This window comes from Sminthopsis crassicaudata, chromosome 4 (genome assembly GCF_048593235.1).
Source record: "Sminthopsis crassicaudata isolate SCR6 chromosome 4, ASM4859323v1, whole genome shotgun sequence".
NCBI lineage: Eukaryota > Metazoa > Chordata > Mammalia > Dasyuromorphia > Dasyuridae > Sminthopsis > Sminthopsis crassicaudata.
The window spans coordinates 18248001-18272240 of record NC_133620.1 but is presented as its reverse complement, the minus strand read 5'-3'; the positions used below and the strand labels follow the sequence as shown (position 1 = coordinate 18272240).

The window sequence follows — 24240 nt, the reverse complement described above, 5'->3', positions numbered from 1 at the left end:
CAAAAATTGACCATATATTAGGACATAAAGATCTCAAAATTAAATGTAGGAAGGCAGAAATAATAAATGCCTTCTTCTCAGATCACAATGCAATAAAAGCTACATTCAGTAAAAAGTTAGGGGTAAATAGACCAAAAAGTAATTTGAAACTGAATAATCTCATCTTAAAGAATGAATGGGTGAAAGAGCAAATTATAGAAACAATTAACAATTTCACCCAAGATAATGATAATGATGAGACATCATATCAAAATCTTTGGGATGCAGCTAAAGCAGTAATAAGGGGAAATTTTATATCTTTAGAGGCTTATTTGAAGAAAATTGAGAAAGAGAAGATTAACGAATTGGGCTTACAACTTAAAAGGCTAGAAAAAGACCAAATTATAAACCCCCAACCAAAAATTAAACTCGAAATACAAAAATTAAAAGGAGAAATCAATAAAATTGAAAGTAAAAAAACTATTGAATTAATAAATAAAACCAAGAGTTGGTTTTATGAAAAAGCCAATAAAATAGATAAACCTTTGGTAAATTTGATCAAAAAAAAGAAAGAGGAAAATCAAATTGATAGTCTTAGAAATGAAAAGGGGGATCTTTCCACCAATGAAGAGGAAATTAGAGAAATAATAAGGAGTTACTTTGCCCAACTTTATGCCAATAAATTTGATAACTTAAGTGAAATGGATGACTTTCTCCAAGAATATAGGCTCCCTAGATTAACAGAGGAGGAGATAAATTGCTTAAATAGTCCCATTTCAGAAAAAGAAATAGAACAAGCTATTAATCAACTCCCCAGGAAAAAATCCCCAGGGCCAGATGGATTCACATGTGAATTCTACCAAACATTTAAAGAACAATTAGCCCCAATGTTATATAAATTATTTGAAAAAATAGGGGATGAAGGAGTCCTACCAAACTCCTTTTATGACACAGACATGGTACTGATACCTAAACCTGGTAGATCGAAAACTGAGAAAGAAAATTATAGACCAATCTCCTTAATGAATATTGATGCTAAAATCTTAAATAAGATATTAGCAAAAAGACTTCAGAAAATCATCTCCAAGATAATACACTATGATCAAGTAGGATTTATTCCAGGAATGCAGGGCTGGTTTAATATTAGGAAAACTATTAATATAATTGACCATATTAATAATCAAATTAATAAGAACCATATGATCATCTCAATAGATGCAGAAAAAGCATTTGACAAAATCCAACATCCATTCCTACTAAAAACTCTTGAGAGTATAGGAATAAATGGATTATTCCTTAGAATAATCAGGAGTATATATTTAAGACCGTCAGTAAGCATAATATGCAATAGAAATAAACTGCAACCTTTCCCAGTAAGATCAGGAGTGAAACAAGGTTGCCCACTATCACCATTACTATTCAATATAGTACTAGAAACGCTAGCCTCGGCAATAAGAGCCGAGAAAGAGATTCAAGGAATTAGAGTAGGAAATGAGGAAATCAAACTATCACTTTTTGCAGATGACATGATGGTATACTTAGAGAACCCCAAAGACTCTGCTAAAAAGCTACTAGAAATAATTCAAAATTTCAGCAAAGTGGCAGGATACAAAATAAATCCACATAAATCCTCGGCATTTTTATATATCACTAACAAAATGCAACAGCAAGAGATACAAAGAGAAATTCCATTCCAAACAAATGTTGAGAGTATAAAATATTTGGGAATCCATCTACCAAAGAAAAGTCAGGAATTATATGAGAAAAATTACAAAACACTTGCCACAAAAATAAAATCAGATTTAAATAATTGGAAAGACATTCAGTGCTCTTGGATAGGCCGAGCGAATATAATAAAGATGACAATACTCCCCAAACTAATCTATTTATTTAGTGCTATACCAATCAGACTCCCAAGAAACTATTTTAATGACCTAGAAAAAATAACAACAAAATTCATATGGAAGAATAAAAGGTCAAGAATTGCAAGGGAACTAATGAAAAAAAACTCAGAGGAAGGTGGTCTAAGTGTACCTGATCTAAAGCTATATTATATAGCAGCAGTCACCAAAACCATTTGGTATTGGCTACGAAATAGACCGGTAGATCAGTGGAACAGATTAGATACAAAGGACAAAAAAGGGTACATCTATAGCAATCTAATCTTTGACAAACCCAAAGATTCCAACATTAGGGATAAAAATTCATTATTCGGAAAAAACTGTTGGGAAAACTGGAAATTAGTATGGCAGAAATTAGATATGGATCCACACTTAACACCATATACCAAGATAAGATCAAAATGGGTCCATGATTTAGGCATAAAGAGGGAGATAATAAATAGATTAGAGGAACAGAGGATAATCTACCTCTCAGACTTGTGGAGGAGGAAGGAATTTATGACCAGAGGAGAACTAGAGATCATTATTGATCACAAAATAGAAGATTTTGATTACATCAAACTAAAAAGTTTCTGTACAAATAATACTAATGCAAACAAGATTAGAAGGGAAGTAACAAATTGGGAAAATATTTTTAAAAACAAAGGTTCTGACAAAGGTCTCATTTCCAAAATATATAGAGAACTGACCCTAATTTATAAGAAACCGAACCATTCTCCAATTGATAAATGGTCAAAGGATATGAACAGACAATTCTCAGAGGAAGAAATTGAAACTATATCCACTCACATGAAAGAGTGTTCCAAATCACTACTGATCAGAGAAATGCAAATTAAGACCACTCTGAGATACCACTACACACCTGTCAGATTGGCTAAGATGACAGGAACAAATAATGACAAATGTTGGAGGGGATGTGGGGAAACTGGGACACTGATACATTGCTGGTGGAGTTGTGAAAGAATCCAGCCATTCTGGAGAGCAATATGGAATTATGCCCAAAAAGTTGTCAAACTGTGCATACCCTTTGACCCAGCAGCGCTACTACTGGGATTATATCCCAAAGAAATACTAAAGAGCGGAAAGAGACATATATGTGCCAAAATGTTTGTGGCAGCTCTTTTTGTTGTAGCTAGAAACTGGAGGATGAATGGATGTCCATCAGTTGGAGAATGGTTGGGTAAATTGTGGTATATGAAGGTTATGGAATATTATTGCTCGGTAAGAAATGACCAGCAGGAGGAATATAGAGAGGCCTGGAGAGACTTAAATCAACTGATGCTGAGTGAAATGAGCAGAACCAGAAGATCACTGTACACTTCAACAACAATACTGTATGAGGATGTATTCTGATGGAAGTGGAAATCTTCAACATAAAGAAGATCCAACTCACTTCCAGTTGATCAATGATGGACAGAGGTAGCTGCACCCAGAGAAGAAACAATGGGAGGGGAATGAAAATTGTTAGCACTAATATCTGTCTGCCCAGGTTGCATGTACCTTCGGATTCTAATGTTTATTGTGCAACAAGAAAATGATATTCGCACACATGTATTGTACCTAGACTATATTGTAACACATGTAAAATGTATGGTATTGCCTGTCGTCGGGGGGAGGGAATAGAGGGAGGGGGGGTAAATTGGAAAAATGAATACAAGGGATAATATTATAAAATATATATATATATAATAAAAAAATTAATACAAAAAAAAAAAGATAAGGAAGGAAACTATATCCTGCTGAAAGGTAGCATAAATAATGAAGCCATATCAATACTAAACATATATGCACCAAGTGGTATAGCATCTAACTTTCTAAAGGAAAAGTTAGGAGAACTACAAGAAGAAATAGACAGTAAAACTATAATAGTGGGAGATCTCAACCTTGCACTCTCAGATTTAGACAAATCAAACCACAAAACAAACAAGAAAGAAATTAAAAAAGTAAATAGAACATTAGAAAAACTAGGTATGATAGACCTTTGGAGAAAACTGAATGGCAATAGGAAGGAATATACTTTCTTCTCAGCAGTTCATGGATCCTATACAAAAATTGACCATATACTAGGACATAAAGATCTCAAAATTAAATGTAGGAAGGCAGAAATAATAAATGCCTTCTTCTCAGATCACAATGCAATAAAAGCTACATTCAGTAAAAAGTTAGGGGTAAATAGACCAAAAAGTAATTGGAAACTGAATAATCTCATCTTAAAGAATGACTGGGTGAAAGAGCAAATTATAGAAACAATTAATAATTTCACCCAAGATAATGATAATGATGAGACATCATATCAAAATCTTTGGGATGCAGCTAAAGCAGTAATAAGGGGAAATTTTATATCTTTAGAGGCTTATTTGAAGAAAATTGAGAAAGAGAAGATTAACGAATTGGGCTTACAACTTAAAAGGCTAGAAAAAGACCAAATTGTAAACCCCCAACCAAAAATTAAACTCGAAATACAAAAATTAAAAGGAGAAATCAATAAAATTGAAAGTAAAAAAAACTATTGAATTAATAAATAAAACCAAGAGTTGGTTTTATGAAAAAGCCAATAAAATAGATAAACCTTTGGTAAATTTGATCAAAAAAAAGAAAGAGGAAAATCAAATTGATAGTCTTACAAATGAAAAGGGGGATCTTTCCACCAATGAAGAGGAAATTAGAGAAATAATAAGGAGTTACTTTGCCCAACTTTATGCCAATAAATTTGATAACTTAAGTGAAATGGATGACTTCCTCCAAAAATATAGGCTCCCTAGATTAACAGAGGAGGAGATAAATTGCTTAAATAGTCCCATTTCAGAAAAAGAAATAGAACAAGCTATTAATCAACTCCCCAGGAAAAAATCCCCAGGGCCAGATGGATTCACATGTGAATTCTACCAAACATTTAAAGAACAATTAGCCCCAATGTTATATAAATTATTTGAAAAAATAGGGGATGAAGGAGTCCTACCAAATTCCTTTTATGACACAGACATGGTACTGATACCTAAACCTGGTAGATCGAAAACTGAGAAAGAAAATTATAGACCAATCTCCTTAATGAATATTGATGCTAAAATCTTAAATAAGATATTAGCAAAAAGACTTCAGAAAATCATCTCCAAGATAATACACTATGATCAGGTAGGATTTATTCCAGGAATGCAGGGCTGGTTTAATATTAGGAAAACTATTAATATAATTGACCATATTAATAATCAAATTAATAAGAACCATATGATCATCTCAATAGATGCAGAAAAAGCATTTGACAAAATCCAACATCCATTACTACTAAAAACTCTTGAGAGTATAGGAATAAATGGATTATTCCTTAGAATAATCAGGAGTATATATTTAAGACCGTCAGTAAGCATAATATGCAATAGAAATAAACTGCAACCTTTCCCAGTAAGATCAGGAGTGAAACAAGGTTGCCCACTATCACCATTACTATTCAATATAGTACTAGAAACGCTAGCCTCGGCAATAAGAGCCGAGAAAGAGATTCAAGGAATTAGAGTAGGAAATGAGGAAATTAAACTATCACTTTTTGCAGATGACATGATGGTATACTTAGAGAACCCCAAAGACTCTGCTAAAAAGCTACTAGAAATAATTCAAAATTTCAGCAAAGTGGCAGGATACAAAATAAATCCACATAAATCCTCGGCATTTTTATATATCACTAACAAAATGCAACAGCAAGAGATACAAAGAGAAATTCCATTCCAAACAAATGTTGAGAGTATAAAATATTTGGGAATCCATCTACCAAAGAAAAGTCAGGAATTATATGAGAAAAATTACAAAACACTTGCCACAAAAATAAAATCAGATTTAAATAATTGGAAAGACATTCAGTGCTCTTGGATAGGCCGAGCGAATATAATAAAGATGACAATACTCCCCAAACTAATCTATTTATTTAGTGCTATACCAATCAGACTCCCAAGAAACTATTTTAATGACCTAGAAAAAATAACAACAAAATTCATATGGAAGAATAAAAGGTCAAGAATTGCAAGGGAACTAATGAAAAAAAACTCAGAGGAAGGTGGTCTAAGTGTACCTGATCTAAAGCTATATTATATAGCAGCAGTCACCAAAACCATTTGGTATTGGCTACGAAATAGACCGGTAGATCAGTGGAACAGATTAGATACAAAGGACAAAAAAGGGTACATCTATAGCAATCTAATCTTTGACAAACCCAAAGATTCCAACATTAGGGATAAAAATTCATTATTCGGAAAAAACTGTTGGGAAAACTGGAAATTAGTATGGCAGAAATTAGATATGGATCCACACTTAACACCATATACCAAGATAAGATCAAAATGGGTCCATGATTTAGGCATAAAGAGGGAGATAATAAATAGATTAGAGGAACAGAGGATAATCTACCTCTCAGACTTGTGGAGGAGGAAGGAATTTATGACCAGAGGAGAACTAGAGATCATTATTGATCACAAAATAGAAGATTTTGATTACATCAAACTAAAAAGTTTCTGTACAAATAATACTAATGCAAACAAGATTAGAAGGGAAGTAACAAATTGGGAAAATATTTTTAAAAACAAAGGTTCTGACAAAGGTCTCATTTCCAAAATATATAGAGAACTGACCCTAATTTATAAGAAACCGAACCATTCTCCAATTGATAAATGGTCAAAGGATATGAACAGACAATTCTCAGAGGAAGAAATTGAAACTATATCCACTCACATGAAAGAGTGTTCCAAATCACTACTGATCAGAGAAATGCAAATTAAGACCACTCTGAGATACCACTACACACCTGTCAGATTGGCTAAGATGACAGGAACAAATAATGACAAATGTTGGAGGAGATGTGGGGAAATTGGGACACTGATACATTGCTGGTGGAGTTGTGAAAGAATCCAGCCATTCTGGAGAGCAATCTGGAATTATGCCCAAAAAGTTATCAAACTGTGCATACCCTTTGACCCAACAGCGCTACTACTGGGATTATATCCCAAAGAAATACTAAAGAGCGGAAAGAGACATATATGTGCCAAAATGTTTGTAGCAGCTCTTTTTGTTGTAGCTAGAAACTGGAAGATGAATGGATGTCCATCAGTTGGAGAATGGTTGGGTAAATTGTGGTATATGAAGGTTATGGAATATTATTGCTCTGTAAGAAATGACCAGCAGGAGGAATACAGAGAGGCCTGGAGAGACTTAGGTCAACTGATGCTGAGTGAAATGAGCAGAACCAGAAGATCACTGTACACTTCAACAACAATGCTGTATGAGGATGTATTCTGATGGAAGTGGAAATCTTCAACATAAAGAAGATCCAACTCACTTCCAGTTGATCAATGATGGACAGAAATAACTATACCCAGAGAAGGAACACTGGGAAGCGAATGTAAATTGTTAGCACTAATATCTGTCTGCCCAGGTTGCATGTACCTTCGGATTCTAATGTTTATTGTGCAACAAGAAAATGATATTCACACACATGTATTGTACCTAGACTATATTGTAACACATGTAAAATGTATGGTATTGCCTGTCGTCGGGGGGAGGGAATAGAGGGAGGGGGGGTAAATTGGAAAAATGAATACAAGGGATAATATTATAAAATATATATATAATAAAAAAAAAAAACTGTGCATACCCTTTGATCCAGAAGTGCTACTACTGGGCTTATATCCCAAAGAAATACTAAAGAGGGGAAAGGGACCTGTGTGTGCCAAAATATTTGTGGCAGCCCTTTTTGTAGTAACTAGAAACTGGAAAATGAATGGATGCCCATCAATTGGAGAATGGTTGGGTAAATTATGGTATATGAAGGCTATGGAATATTATTGCACTGTAAGAAATGACCAATAGGATGAATTCAGAAAGGCTTGGAGAGACTTGCATGAACTGATGCTGAGTGAAATGAGCAGAACCAGAAGATCTCTGTACATTTCAATGTTGTATGAAGAGGTATTCTTATGGAAGTGGATATCTTCAACATAAAGAAGATCCAACTCACTTCCAGCTGATCAATGATGGACAGAGACAGCTACACCCAGAGAAGGAACACTGGGAAGTGAATGTAAAATATTAGCACTACTGTCTATCTACCCAGGTTACTTATACCTTCGGAATCCAATACTTAATGTTCAACAAGAAAATTGGATTTACACACATATATTGTATCTAGGTTATACTGTAACACATGTAAAATGTATGAGATTGCCTGTCATCTAGGGAAGGGGGTAGAGGGAGGGAGGGGAAAATCTGGAAAAATGAATACAAGGGATAATGTTATTTAAAAAACTACTCATGCATATTTACTGTCAAAAATGTATAATTATAAATTAATAAAATAAAAAATAAAAAAAAATAGAAGAGAAGTTGTAAGGGTAGAAATAATATGATTTCATGACATATTAGATATGTGGTAAGAGAAATAATGAGAGGTATTGCAACACTTAGGTTCCAAGCCTGCAAGACTAGGAGGGTGGAGCTATCTAGACAATATTGGAGAAGGTTAGAACATGGTGGGGAATCTTAATCAGGGGAAAGATCATTGACTCTATGACGGATATGTTGAGTTGGAGATACTAAAAGATTCCATGTCAAGTTCCAGACATCCAAAAAAATTAAATAAAAAATAGATGTACAAAATGTAATTGATGATTCTGGACTGTATTAAAAGAGAAGTTAAGGCTAGAAAACCTAGGAAGACAAAGGAAGATTTTCCATTGAATGGGAAATCTAGTCTAGTTTGGATAACTCTAATCATTGGAAAGCTTACTGTGAACTGCCACGTAATTCCCTTTGAAACTTCCATATACTGTTCCTAGTTGATCAAATGGAACAAGTCAAATCCCTCCGTGAGGCAGCCTATCCTAATCCATAAAGACGGCCCTAGCATCTCTCCTCCTCCTCAAGTCTTATCTTCCCCAGGCTGAACATCCTCCATTCTTTTAATCAATACTCATCCAGTCTCTTCTTCTCAGGACAATGGGTGGGGAATGAACTGTATATTCATCATCAGACACATTGGCCATGTTGGCCAGTTTTGCGTAATTATTTTATTTTTCAGGGATAAAAAAACAACCATTAAAAAACAAAGACTCTAAAAGATAAAAAAAAACAAGAAAGTTTGAGGCACGTAAACATATGAAGCATAGTGAAAAATCCAGTAGGGCTGGAATATGGAGGGAAGCAGTATGAGAGAAAGAGACAGAGCATGAGACAGCAGGAAGATGCCATAGGCTTGAATCCTTGCCTCAATACTTCATAGCTGCCTGACTCTGAGCAAGGACCACCATGGCATCCCCATGTGTCAAATGATGGTGTTGGATTGGATCGCCTCTATGGTTTCTCCTAGGTCTCCATCTTTGATTCTGATGACTTTAGTCAAATTAAAGGGCATTGAACTTAGAAGGAGATGAGGCTTCCAATCCAGCCCTTACACGTATTCACTATGTGAGTTTAGACTAGTAGCTTTGCCCCTGGGAGCCTCAGCTTTCCCCTCCACAAAGCAGCAAAAAAAAAAAAAAAAAAAAAAAAACAAAAACTGATCCCTGCACTAGCTACCTCTCAAGGTCGTGGTGAGAAAAGTGTTTTTGCTCTAGAAATAAAGTCTATTATTAACACTGCCAAATAGCAATCCCAGTCCCAATTCCTGTTTTCCTCTTAATCATCCCTTGGGGAAGGGAAACCACAGCTCGGAATTAGCAACAGGAGTACGTGTGCCGCCAAACACAGATCAAGTTACATTTAATACATGTGTACAATGAATACCAGCCACATTTGGCACCCCTCCCCGGAACCATGTCATTATAAGCTGTATTGACAGCAAACAAGTCACATTAGTAGCTCGTTGATCGCTACAGGGAAAAAAAGAACATATAATTTTGTTGATGTTTGTGAGTTGTTGTCTTTTTCAAGTCACGTTGGACATCATTTGCCTTTCATTACCCTTAGCATACTGACAATAAAATCACAGATCCCACACACACAAAGGCAAGAAATACGAGATAACTCCCCAGCTCTGGTCGACATAAAAGGGAATCCATGAAGTGAGATGCTGAGAGAGGCAGAAGATGAGAGATAAAGACACTGGTGGAGACTTCAGGAAGCATCGCATCTCTTCCCCATCCACCCATTTCATAGATAAGCTAACCTGAGATTCTGCAAAGTGAAATTGCTTGCTCAATTTCAAGCAAGTCATAAGTAACAGAAGTGAAATTTGAACACAGGACCTCTGCCTTCAAATCCAGTTCTGGACCTACAGATGCACAAGTTCTGAGTTCATTTGATACCTGCACAATCAAAAACAAGCCGGTTTTCCTGTTCTGACTGAATATTCTTATTCTATATCTTATATATAATATCTTATTATATCAAATTAAAATAAAGGGGTAGACCACATGATCTTGAGTGGCTGTTCTGGCTCAATATGTTAGGATCTATGGAAGACTATACAAGGCGGTAGAAAGTTGCCATTTGGAGTGCAGGATAAGCCGAGCAAGATAGGTTATTCATAGCACCTCCTAGAAGAACAAAGGAACCAGTGACCTACCAGGACCCACATTCGCCTTGGATGCTCCTGCCAGTTCCTTGGTGTTTTGTTCACACGGCAGACGGGCAACCGTTAGATGAGTACTCAGAGATGCTGGTGAAAGGTTCTCAGAGGGCCGAGATGAGGATTCTTGCTGCAGCGCTATGGGGAACAGAGATAAAAAACAATTCTGAATGAGATACTGAAGTCTCAGAAACACTGAATCAAAGGGGTTCAGAGCCAGAAGTGGCCATTTGGTCCAACCCCATCAATAAAAGATCCCTGCCACCATCAAACCCAATTTACTGCTTGAAGTGAGAAACCCAGAATCTCCCAAGCCAGCTTATCCTATAATTATATTTGGTAGGAACTCTCTCCTAATATTTAACCTACATCTGTTTCTTTCCAATTCTCTGGTTGATCAGTTTTCTTCAAATATTGTGCAACCCAAAAGTGCTGATAGCCATCCATATGAGGTTTGACTAAGGCAGGGTATAGTAGGTTTTCTTCTATCTATGACCATAGGAACCCCTAACCAAGATTGAATACTGCTGTTACTTTTCTTAGTTCATTAATGACAGGAGGTCTCCCTATTACAAGAAATTCTACAGTCAAAAAATTGGAAAAGAGAAAATATATCCCAGAAGTAAGCACCAATAAACCTAGAAGAGATCTTAGTTCTTAGAATACAGAATGATTGAATTAGAAAGGCCTTAAACATAGAAATTTGGATCTAGGAACAGAGGTTGTAGGACACAACATAAAATGATAAAGCTGAAGAAGGGAGGATGGGTTTGGAGCAAAGAATGTAGAATTCAGAGCAAAACAAGCTGGAAATATAGTATGTTAGAACTCGAAGGAATCTCAGAGAATTGATTATAGATTGTGGGTACCGGAAGGAATGTTGGAATAAAGAGGGAAGTTTAAAGAGTAGAACAAATAATGTTAGTATTAGAAGATACTTTGAAAGACACCCTAAAGGACCTCAGAAAAGAGCCTGTAATTTATCAAAGGTAACTTAGAACATAGAACCTTAGAATTTTACACTAGGTAAGAGACCTTAGAGATTATCTCGAACTCCTAATTTTGTAGATTTGGAAATTGGAGTCCAATAATGAGAAATCACATCACTAAGGTCAAAATATTCAGTCATTCACTAGGACTTGACTCCTGATCTCACATCCATTGGTCTTGAGAAGATCAGGTGCATCACTGACCAAAAGTCTCAGCCAATCATTCTGAAATCTAGAAATACTGGTACCCATGGTAACCAGAGGGAAAGATGGCCTCAAATGAAGCTTCAGTAGAAATTCATATGGGCTAGGGAGACAGTCTCTTCAGGCAGATTCTTTTGTTTAAAAAAAATAAACTTAATACGTTTCTCTTTTACCTTCTTCCCCTTGTGGGGAGAAGGAATGAAAAGAAAAAAATCATAACCAAGAGATCTTGATACAATTGAAATCTTTGCCATTCTGATCTACCCTCACATTTTTCACTCAACTCATCGAGGATTTATTAAACACCTACTCTGTGTTATGTGTTGTTCTAATACAAAGAAAGGCAAAAATGGCCCTTGCCCTCAATCTTGGGGGGAGGGGGAAATGGGATAAGCATTTATATATTATACACTAAGCACTGTGATAATCACTTTACAAGTATGATCTTACTTGATCTTCACAACAACTCTAGAGACAAATGTTATTATTTCCTTTTAAAGGTAAGGAAACTGAGGCAGGCAGAGGCTAAATGACCTGCCAGAATCATATAGCTAGTAAGCATCTAAGGCTGAATTTTAACTCATATATTCCACTATTTTTACATAGCTGCCTTCAATTTTTGCAAAATTCTCTCAACAGGGATCATTATCCTAGGTATCTAGAGAGAGACAAATTGAATAAGCCTGGGTCTGGACTCTCATGGAGTAATAGCATAGTAGGAGCTATATATTATACAAATACACATAACACATGGTCACAACATTAGGGAGCCATATACAAATTTCTCCAGGACATTCAAGGTATAATAAATTTATTCAGATCGACTGAAAGTGTGAAAAATGAAGAAGAAACACCCATCCCTGTGCATGTGAGAAGATGCAAAGAATGCAGCAGAGCCTTATGGTCCACCAAGGTGAAAATGATAGCCATTATGGGCAAAAATTCAAGAGAGCAAGCATTGGATCCAACTAGGAGAGCAGCAGGAAGTTTCTTTAGCTCTCTGAGTTCTTTAAATGTATTTTCATCAGAAAAATACAGAAGATAGTGCACAGCCTAAGTTGAACACTCCATCCACCATCAGATGGGTCTGATCAACATATCTTAATAATGGACGGAGGAGATTCTCCAACTTCTTTGTGCCTGGGCCCCTCGGGTATAGTGGCAAGCACTATGGACTCCCACTAGTTCACAATGAAGTTGGCACTTAGTAGGTGTTTATTGGATAGCCACAGGAACTAGGATAGAGAAAAGTGTTTTTCGCCCTGTGTCGTCAAGGTCCTTGCTTGGCCAATAAAGCTTATCCAGAACCCTTTGATGGAGGGATTTTGATATTCAGAGAACCTATTGTCATGGGTGGAACCATGAATTTAGAGACACAAAGGCCTCCTATGAAAGCCCTTCTCAGATCCTTAGAAGCTGTATGAGCCTGGGCAGTTATTAAGCCTCCTGTGCCACATTTTCCTCATTTGTCCTTAGTAGCTTAAAAGCTATGATTCTAGCATTCCTGCCTGTTCCATCGTTCTTCACAGAGAATTAACAGCCAAGCACAGAAAAGGACACGAGAGCAAGGAAGTGAGAAGAGAATTCTTGGGATATATGAGGAAAACGAGCACTGGCTGTCACCTCCTGCAGACACGTCAGCCCTCACTCCCCACAAGATGGTGGAGACTGGCGGCAGCCTGCTCAGGGCTGTGAAGAAATATGCTCCTTCCAGCCCAAAGGCCACCAGCTCCCAAGTTCCAGCCCCATCTTTCCAGAGATAAAGTGTCTGCATTAAAAATTAACCCATCTCCACCCATCAGCAGCTGGTGTGTAACTCTGGAGAGAGGTCGCCTTTGGCGACCCCAGCGAAGACGAAGGACACAATTTATGAGTCCAGGGGGTTGTTGGGTTCCATTATATAAAACCAGACCCTTTCAGAAAGCCTGCTGTTAGATGAGAAATTAATAAAGCTTCCCTAACGAGGAACTCAAGAAAGAACTATCTGAAAATGAACTCCCTAACCAGCCGAGCATGGCTGTGATCTGCCTGTGGGTCTCCCCTTTTCATAAGCATACTGAACATTTGCAGATTTTCTGCTTTCTCATCCATGATGGTCTGGGACCCCTGCTTCTCCTGGGGGAAGCAGCACAGGGCAAAGAAACCCCTTTGATAGAGGAGGAAAATGAGGGTCAAAGAGGGGAGGCTGGCTTCCTCTTCTCCTGCTCCATACTTCTTACATCTCTTCCTTCGAGGCTCACTTCAGGTGGTCACATCCACCATTCACATGCAAACATGGATCATATAAATCCTCAGTTACTTATGCAAGTACAGAGGTCTTAGGCTGAGAGGGTGAGATCAAAAATATGGAGATGTCCAAGGGAAAGATCGCAAGAGTAGATCAATAGTGATTCAGGGAGTGGGGGTGGGGGTGGGAAACCTGCTATGTGGCTGTGGATCTTGATTTTTCTCTTAGCCTTCTTTGCATGTGACTTAAGCAAGTTAATTAATTTTTATGAGATTCAGTTTTGTTTTCTGTGATATTGTAGAATATTGTGATATCCGTGGAACATCTCTGGATAATTCTATCTATGTCACCATGAATAGAGCTCTGGATCTGGAGTCAAGAACAAAATCCTTCTTCAAATATATAATAGATGTGTGACTCTAGGTAAGTCACTTGACATTATGCAATGGAATGGAGTTTATCTTTCCAGACAGGTGATTCTGAATGGCCCCTTCATAGATGATTTGTGACTGTGAGAATAGTATTATTGTTATTAGCATTTATATGGAATTTTAATGTTTATAAAGCACTTTATATATGTATTATCTCACTTAATAATTCTAAGAAGTGTTCATATGGTAGACCAGGGGTTCTCAAACTACGGCCTGCAGGACAGACACGGCCCACTGAGGACTTTTATGCACCTGCTGGGTTATGGCAAATGGGCTGAGGGACGGAGACAGGGTGTGAGTTTTGTTTTTACTATAGTCTGGCCCTCCAACAGTCTGAGGGACAAAGAACTGGCCCCTATTTAAAAAGTTTGAGGACCACTGCCATACCCCTTAATAATTTAGGGAGCCTCACTTAGATGGCTCTAAATGCGTGCCCTAGCTTGTGAATATATGACCATTCTTGACCTGGAGAAATAAGTTTCATCCTCTTTATTCTTGGGATGAGAGGGAGATGCAGGTGTGATCTATCCCCCCCCCCAATTTGGGCCAAAGTGGCTAGAAAAAAACCAAGAGAGAACCAAGTAGGAGAGGAGTTAGCATTGTATTGGACAAGAGTATGGGTACCAACCATAGTAAGCAGAGTCAAATCCCTAGAATATGGCTAGGAGGCAGAGGAGGGATGGAGCAGAAATGGCATCTGTGCACAAGACTCAAGTGCCTGAATGGAGAGGGCTGTGGAGAGAATGGAGTGGCTGATGTGGGCTACTCAAACTCCAGACCTGGTTCTGTGTACTCCTGAGGTGCAGTGACTCCCACTCGGGAAAATCTGCATTTGAGGAACACTGAGGAGAAAGTCTCAACAGATGGATATCTCAGTGGTATAGTTCTGTAATTCCTGAAGTCTCTAAAAGGGAATGGTAGTACCTCCACCTATAATAGGCCTAAGTCACATGCATCCTTCCTTCCTTCCTTCCTTCCTTCCTTCCTTCCTTCCTTCCTTCCTTCCTTCTCTCCCTCCCTTTCTTTCTTTTTTTCTTCTTTTTGTATGAGGCTGAAGCTAGGGCCCCTTGGTGGGTAACAAATAGACTTTTTCATGGTCTAAATGTCATGCAAAGATTTCTTTGTTTGGAAATTTCTAAATCAAATATATGCTGAGGATTTTTTACCATATTTATCATGTACATTTGTCATGATTGGAGTCTAAAATAGAATAAATAGTGCCCTGATTCCTTGGGACAGAAGGTTCATTCCATGTGTCCCAAGGACCCCCAATCATTGTTCAGGTCTCTTTTCACACAGCTGCAATCCCTTCTTTCATGGGTCTGGCTAAACATTTCCTTCCTACAACCGACATCCTTGATCCTACATTTCTCATCTTGTCACCATACAGAAGAAATCCAATCAATAGCTCATAACAGTCATTCAGTTATGGGAAATCAGCCATTAAGTCTCCTCTGCTTTCCTCTGATGAGTCATGGGCTGAATCGGCTTGTGTCTAACATCTCTGGGGTTGGAACAATCTATGTGGACTCCAAGAGCCTAAAGGAATGAGGGCTGGTCAGTAAGGATCTGGTTACTAGTCCCAAATCTGAAAGCTGGATCATCTAGGATCAAGCCCGGACCCCCACCCCTGAGACTATTTTCTCATCTAAAAAATAAAGAAATAAGGCAAGATGACATATAGGATTCTTTCCATCCTTAACATTCTGTGTGTTATGGGGGTGATTAAGGGAGCACAGCTCCCTCCCCAAAAAGAGAGCTCTGGTTGTTCTGTGGAACGTGTTCAGAGCTGAGACAAATTCTCCAATCTGCTTCTCCTCAGCCAATCAGTAAGCATTTATTAAAGACCTACTAGGAGCCAGGTTGGAAGAACCAGAAATTCAAAGAAAGGTGAAAGTTAATCCCTCCCCTCCAGAAGTTCACATTCTAATGAATAAGACAATGTGCAAACAACCATGGATAAACAAGATACATGAACTGGAGATGATGTTGAAGGGGACAAGGAAATGAGTGGTCTGGCTCCAGAAGACTTTTGCTTTGATCTCCATGATGTTCACTGAAGAGAGCAGGATGGTGAATCCAAGAGGATTGCCCACCAAGCCAAGAAAAGGAAATGGTTACCCCCTAGAACCCTCTCTTCCTGTGTGTCCAGCATGTGAGACTCTCCTCTGACTTACAGCAAGAAGGATGGGGTTCCCCCTCACACAGCTGCACCAGTGACTGCTAAAATACAGCAGCAAGAATATGCATTTTTTATTTGGAACACAAGGTTTTGCAGAAGTGAATGTTGAAAACTATCTTTGCAAGTATTTGGAAAAATAAAATCTATTTTTAAAAGAATGGTGAACATGTATTTGGAAAAACAAAATCTATTTTTAAAGGAAAGGTGAAAACTGTCTTTACATGTAATTGGAAAAATAAGATATTATTAAGTTTAAAAAATCCATTTTTCCTCAATCTGAAGCTAAGCCTGAGACTTCTGCTTTGTAATTCTCTCCCTGAGCACAGCAATCCTGATATGGGGGCTTCAGGTTGTGGTGATTGGACTCAGAGGCAGAAGTAACTGGAAGCAGGCGCCCCATTTCTTCCCGCACAATCTTTCACTACCAGGAGAAATAGTCCAAGCCATCCCCTGGCTTCCCAAAGAAAGGGACATTGAATGAGTTCACCCTGTATCAAGAGCCAAGGGGAAAAGTGATGTCTATTCAGCAATCTGACAAAGTCTTGTATGTTTTAATGTTTTAACTATCAACGTCACAGGAAAGTATAATAGGGATGATGGATGGCTGTATCCTGGTTTAAGTGTTAGTCAATGCTCACTTATGCTTCCTCTGTGTTTTCCTGCAAGTACGGCTTTTGTGCTAGACAGAATAAATAGCTTCCCTGCACTTAATCACTTTTATATTGAGTACTTTTTTGAGTACTCTGTTCATTCATTTTGGGGACAGCATATGTATGACCCAAACCTAAGATCTGACAGATAACTGCAAGTTCTACTCTGGGTTAAGGACATAATAAAGCAGAGGAAAGCAAAGAAGCTTGATCTCCTTTAGCTACTGAGCAGAATATCTTTCCAGGACTACATCTCTGTTGCAAGGTGTCAAAGCTAGACATCATTCTCTATTCTTTGACCAGAATGTTCTAAGCTCCCTCCCAGCTTTGACATCTCCTGTTCTACACCCGTCCTAGCCCTGACATTCCTTATTCTAAGCTCCCTCCTAGCTCTCACATCCCCTGTCTTATCCTAGCTCTGACATCCCATGTTGTAAAGTCTGTCCCAGCTCTCTGCTGTCATCTAAATCTCTTTCTGCTCTGATCACTTCTATATGGTCCAAGGTCTTTTTCAGCTCAAGTACTTTCTGTGTTCTTGAACTTTGTCCCCCACCCCCGTTAAGTTCTAAGATTGGATGTTCCTAAAAGGAAGACCCAGAGAAATGGATCATGAGGAAATGTGCCTTCAACTGAGCCAGAGTTTATTAGAAGAGATTGATCCCCTTCAGGAGGACCCGTCCATCCAGGAGGGCAGAGTCCATCTAGGAAGGCAGGGTCCATCCAGAAGGTCGTCCATCCAGGACTGCAGTTCCAGCTCTTTAAAGATGGATGTTTTGGGGCATCCAAAGGCAGCAGTAGCTCTGAGTCAGCCTGGATGCCAGCTAAATGTATGGGCAAATGACAAAGCCCATCAGATACCCCTCAATATAATCTTGTCCATCCCACTAACCCAGCCCTGCAGGGCTGGACGGTCTCCCTGTGTTCCTGCTTCCACATCTGAGCCCCAGCTTCCCAAAGGAAGTGATTAGTGATGGAGACATACACAGAACCAAAGTCTGCTGTGGAAATCCAAAGGCCTCAAGCCACAGTGCCCACCTAACCCAGTGACCCCAACCCGCTGGGCTCCAGCAAACACATGGCTTCCTGCCCCATTTCATCTCCCCAGCCTTATAAAGAGATATTTGCACAGAATCATCTTTCCAAAGGCTTTTCCTTTTCCCATCTGCCCTACGAAAGGGTGTGGGCTTTAAAAGGCCAAGCAGACCCCAGTATCCTTTTCCAAACTGTCCAGGGTAAAAAGGGCCTGAATCAGCCCAGCTCCTTCATTGGAAGGGGAGGCTTGCCGGAAGCACAAACAAAGCTTCAAATAGATTTAATTTAAAATTTCAAACTGCTGGATGCAGCTCAGCTTCCGAATGCCATCTGCTTTTCCAGCTCGCAAGGACACAGAACATTTTTTATTGCATTTGTTCAAGCAAGTCCACCAGTCAAATATTAATAATTTTCCCCAGCGCCGATGAGGTCTGCATGCTTTGGATGGTAGCCGAATGTTCATCTAGCTCATCAAAATTACAAGCAAAATAATTTCTTTTCCCCTGACTGATGAAAGAAGAAAACCCAGATAAGGGTTCTCAATGCTTGGGCGTGTCACAGAGTGACATTTGCAGCTTAGCCCACACTAGAAGGCTTCAACTCTGACCCCGAGCAGGCTGGCTTTCTATCTGTCCACTTGGGCAAGAGGAGACTCCAGCTCAATTGCACTTAGTGACTGCGGACTAAGTGTGAGGCGCCTTGAGAGACTTCTCCAGATGAGTGGATCAAAACTGCTCAGAGAAATACAGGTGCAGAGATGGAGAGAGTGAGGAAAGGTGCTTTCAGGTCAATCTTAGCATGGTAGGGAGTTTAGAGATCCTAAGAAAATGGAGCCGTGGATTTATAGCTGGATGAAATCTTCCTAATCCCAGGGGAGTGGAAATCTGGGACTGAAGGATCCCTCTAGAGGACCTTAGAGGTAATGTAGTGGATTTTGCATTTGTGGAAACTGAGACCCACAGACAAAAGATAGCGTATCCAGTTGCAAATCATGAGTGGTAGAGTCAGGATTTGAACCCACATCCATCTGCTGACTTGGGAACTAGGGTGCTTTCCACAACATCACAATAAGAACTTGGTGAGCCAGTATCCCATTAAGATTCTAGTCCAGGTAAAGTCCACAAAGTCCTGGAGCCCCATGAAAAAGAAGCAGCCAGGCTATGACAGCAGGACTTCCTCGGGACCGCCTTTCTGGAGGGCTTCATTAGCTACTTGAGGGTTTGCCTTCTCATTTCTGGCTAAGTGACACAGTGAATGGAGTGCTGGTCTTGGAGCTGGGACAATCTGAGTCCAAATCTGACAATAGCTGTGTGATCCCAGGCAAGCCACTTAACAATGCTCTCTGACTCAGTTTCCTCATCTGCAAAATGGAAGTAATAATGGCACCTACATCCTAGGTTGTGGTGAAGATCCAGTGAGATAATGATTATCAACTACATCCAGGCTTATGCTATAGAGATATTAGCATAGATATTATAAATATCATCATTATTATTACTAATTACTATTATTATCTACTCTATTCCTACACACTTGATCTCCAGTCTCAACTAGAAGCTTCTCAAAGGACAGAGATCAGGTCACTTGGGAATTTCGATCCCCCAGGACAATATCTGCTCATGGTAAGCATGTAATGTCCAATGATTGACTGATATGAATATATAAAGCACGTGCTGTTACAAGGATGAAGACTGAAGAAGAGGAGGAGGAAGAAGAAGAGGAGGAGGAAGAGGAGGACAAATATGACCACAACCTATCCAGGTATCTTCCCTGTTGATCCCATAACCAGATTTCCCCCAGCATGTTTGTGTCCTTCTCCCCCATAAACCTCAGATTCCCAGCCTCCCTTTGCCTTGCTGCTCATTAACCCTTCCCTCCTTAGTGCTGGCTTGCTCTGCAGTACTCTTAATGCCTTCTAGTCTTACTAGTCCTGGGTCTTCCATATCAGGAAGGTAGGAAAATGCAGAAAACAAAGAACCTGCATCTTTAGGTTTATCCTTGGCCAACCCTGCTTTCATTAGTTTCACCCTTGCTGACTCAGAACTCCCCAACTCTAATGCCAGTTTGCTGGCCAATCAGTCAATCAATCACTTGCTCTGGAGGACTTTAACACTTGTATGGGGGTAGGGAGAAAAGAAAAACATTTACATATGTAATTATATACAAAATAAATAAAAGGGAGCCTGAGAAATTGATGCACAAGCATCTGAGGGGACCAGGGCAAAAATGTCAGAAAAACATGACCTAATGACTCAAGTTATCCCAAAGTAGAATAAGTGGCAGAGGGAGCTCACAGGCTGCCGCTCATTGGAAGACTTTCAGCAGAGGCTGAGAGACCACTTATAATGTATGTTGTAGCATGGACTGCTTTGGGGAAATGAGGTCCCTATTAGGGTGAATAATGAATCCTGAGAAGTAGTTGCATGTATTCGAATTCACAGTATTCAGTTATAATTATGTAAAATATGGTAATTGGTTCCAGCCCAGTGGAAATATGCAGTGTGAATTCGAATAATGCAACTCCCTGGCAGAATTCATTATTCAAACTAACTGGGATCTAGTTGGGGGTCAGCTTAGAAAGCCTCTGAGGTTCCTTCCAACTCCAAAATACTTGGATTCTGATTCCACAAAGGGTCATCCACCAAGGCACGGATTGCTTGGAAACAAATCAGTTTGGTTCACACCCTGCTTGCAGGTTGAGTAATTCTGGGCAAGTTATTTAATTTTTTCCATTATGAGTGTTGACCTAGATGTGTTCCTGAGGTTCTAAAGATGGATCTGGGTTTCCCAGCTCTAGAACTAGAGAGCCAGGATTCAGTGAAAGGAAAGTCCACAATATCAAAATAATGAATCTTTACCCAAACTTTTGATATTCATCATTCTGATCACCAATGGAATACATTGCCCTGCTTCCATGCCAGAGAGGCCATTGATCCCTGTACTCAAAAGCAGTTCTAGACCTAATTTACCCTACTGGTTTCAGGTCCACTCCCAATATTGTCAGATCCTTCATGAAACCTTCCAGGAAAGATGAAAAAAGCTAACATATGTCCTTGTTTAAGTCCACAGGAAAGGAACCTGGGGATCAATCCTAGCCAACATAGTCAGGTTTGGGTTAGTTGGAAATACCATAAAGCCTGTGAAGGCATGAGGCTGGTACACAAGACTCTCTACAAGAGTAACTCATACTTGGATCTGCATACCCCCAAGAGAACTCTTGGGAAGCCAGGAAGCAAAATAGGATTGTAGATCTTGGTCACTGAAAAGAGAGAAGCAAGCCCAGTTATTGCATTTCATGTTAACAAGAGAGCCTCTAATAAGATCACAGCCTCTATCACTGGGGAGTCCAGGAGCTTGGCCTTGTACCATATTAGCCTAGAATTCTCTTAGCTTAGAACTTCAAAATAGAATCCCTTCAAAGCACTTCCGTTGCTACATTGCCTCTTGCAAAAGCCTTCTTATTCTTTCATACTTACTTCAAAGTAATCCCCAGCCTAGTCATATAGTAAATTCAAAGCAATTAGAAAGTTGAAATCCATAGAAAGTCCAAAATGGGTTTATAGCAGTCTTCCAGAAAATGGCTCAGCAATACAGACCGGAAATGGTGTGATTGGTATGAAAGGATTCTTATAAAAATGTGGGTGCACATGTATATGCTTCTAAGTGCATGCGAAAAGAGGAATGAATCAGGAATAAAGAAACCCATGTTCTAATAGCAGCTATTCCACTGGAATCATCACGACTAAATAGAAAATCATCTGCTTGATTTTCAAAACTCTTCACAGCCTGGCCCTTCCTCCCTTCCCATCTTTTGAAGTTTTCCACTCCTCCATATACCTTACTGTAACGAGCTGTCGTCTCTAGAAGCTGCCGGATCACTCTCTGGGAAGAGATCTGCTGTGTCTTCTCCTCAAATCTCTCCGACAGATTCTTCTTCCTGTAACGAACCGTTGTCTCCAGGCAGTTGCTGTTAACTCTTGTCCAGAGAAGTGACTTCCCTTCCTGCAGAGAGCCCCGTCAAGCCTGATGCAATGCAGAGTCTTTTCTTCTATCTCTGGGAGTCCTCTCTTTTATTCTCCCAGAGAATGGGCGTGGGATAATGCAAGGGCTTCTGGGAAGAACCACCTCAGCCAATGAGCCTGCTCCTTCCATCAAGTCAACCTGAGTTCTCACCTTGTAATTGTCCAACCTGAATTCTCACCTTGTCACTATCCAGACAACCCGAGTTCTCACCTAGTTATCCCAACACCTTACCATCCAATGACATTGACTTCCTTGATGTTCCTCAAACAGAACCTCCATCTTTTACCTCTGAACATCTTCCATCAGGAAACACGTTTTCTATGCTTGAATGATTCCCCCTTCTCAGCTTACCTTTCTGGTTTCCTCCAAGTCTAAGCTAAAGTCCCAGCTTCTGTAAGAAGTCTTTCCCAGTTCTCTGAGCTTAGTGTCTCCCCTCTAAGACTAACTATCCCATATTAATTTCTCTGTTTAGAACTGTTTACATACAGCTGATTGGATGCTGTCTCCCCATTCCACAGAGAACTCCTTAAGAGCAAGGACTCTTTCTGGCTTTCTTCCTAGTATATAAGAGAGCCTTCATAAAATGCAAATTGACTGATTGATTTCCTCACCATCGTTAGCTTCCTCATCTATTGGGAAGGAATGGACTGGACAGACCAGGATGGTTGGATGGTTTCTAAAGAGACAATTTTAACATTTTAAGCCTTAACATTCTATCTTCTAGATCAGTGGTCCTCAAACTTTTTAAATACGGGGCCAGTTCACTGTCCCTCAGACTGTGGGAGATCAGGACTATAGTAAAAACAAAAACTCACACTCTGTCTCCACCCCTCAGCCCATTTGCCATAACGAGGCAAGAGCATAAACATCCTCAGCGGGCCGTATGTGGCCCATGGGCTGTAGTTTGAGAACCCCTGTTCTAGAGTCTTTTATCCTGTATTCAAAGATCTTTTGCTCTGTGTTCTAGGGTCTCTTCAGATATTGAACAAATGTGTATTAAGCATTTACTATACATAAGACACATTGTTAGGCAACAGGGATAAAGAAACAATCATGAGATGATCCTTGTCCTTAAGTAACTTATAATTGAGGTTCTATATTTAACCTTGCATCTTCTAAGTTTCCTTCTGACTCTTCACTTTCCATGCCTTAAAGTCCATCCCAGCTCTAGAATTCTATATTGTAAGGCTCCTGTAATCTCCCTCCTAATGTGTTCTAATGACCTTTCTATGAATCTACGAAGCAGTTTAAGAATCATATTGATGTTGTAAGCCAAACAGAACCAGAATGGATCTGATCAATGCTTGAAAAGTGTGATCAACCATGCAAAGGAGTTGACATTAGCCACAGAAAGGTATCAGCTAACTGATTAAGTGATGACATGACTGACTTATGCTAAAAACTTAAAACAGCCAAAATTACAGCTCTGCATTTTCTGCTGGAACTCCTGGGTGGTCTGGTGTTTTTTTTTTCCTAATTAATGCTTTGCCCTAATTATTTTGAGGATGGTAAACCTATCAAATGCAAACCAGATTCCTCCCTCCTTTTGTGCCCAAAGTAGTGGTAGGGGAGAGGAGTAGAATAATCCCTAGTCAAGCCAAGGTGACTTCATTTTGATGCAAATTCATTTTACAATTAAGAATACAATTTTGGGTGATGCTGGCCCCATAATTACTCCTACAGCTCCTGGCAAATTAGGTGGGAGGCACATTAGTTCCCTGAATGAGATTTCAAAATCTGATGGAAGGTGTTCTTGTTTTGTATTCCAGAGATGCCCATTTCCAACTAGGTGTTAATAATTTGGGGACCCCAACCTGTTATTTGCAGCACACATTTTGCATGAAGCATGAAGGTCAGCTGCCTAAAAGGTTTTGTAAACCAGTTAAAATGCATCCCCGCCTCTTAACTCGGTTTCTTCCCAGCTGAACACAATAGGGGCCTATTTTTGACTAGGGAAACAATCAGTTTTGTGGAATTTCATTCCTGGGTGGGGACCATTTATTTCTGAACAGGGATATGCCTTTGTGTGTTTGCACAGGAAATTCAGGCAGGGAGGAGAGAGAGAGGGAACTTAATT

The 24240-nt window shown here is 39.3% G+C and overlaps 1 protein-coding gene across 7 annotated transcripts in view; it reads right to left on the bottom strand.

Moving 5' to 3' along the window:
* DAB1 (DAB adaptor protein 1) overlaps positions 1 to 24240 on the bottom strand; it is a 1320323-nt gene that overhangs the window by 1031271 nt on the left and 264812 nt on the right. For all 7 annotated transcript variants that reach the window (XM_074265817.1, XM_074265819.1, XM_074265820.1 and 4 more), the window contains exon 2: positions 10423 to 10563. The gene's annotated coding sequence lies outside the window, so the exon portion shown is untranslated. The remainder of the gene's footprint in view (positions 1 to 10422; positions 10564 to 24240) is intronic.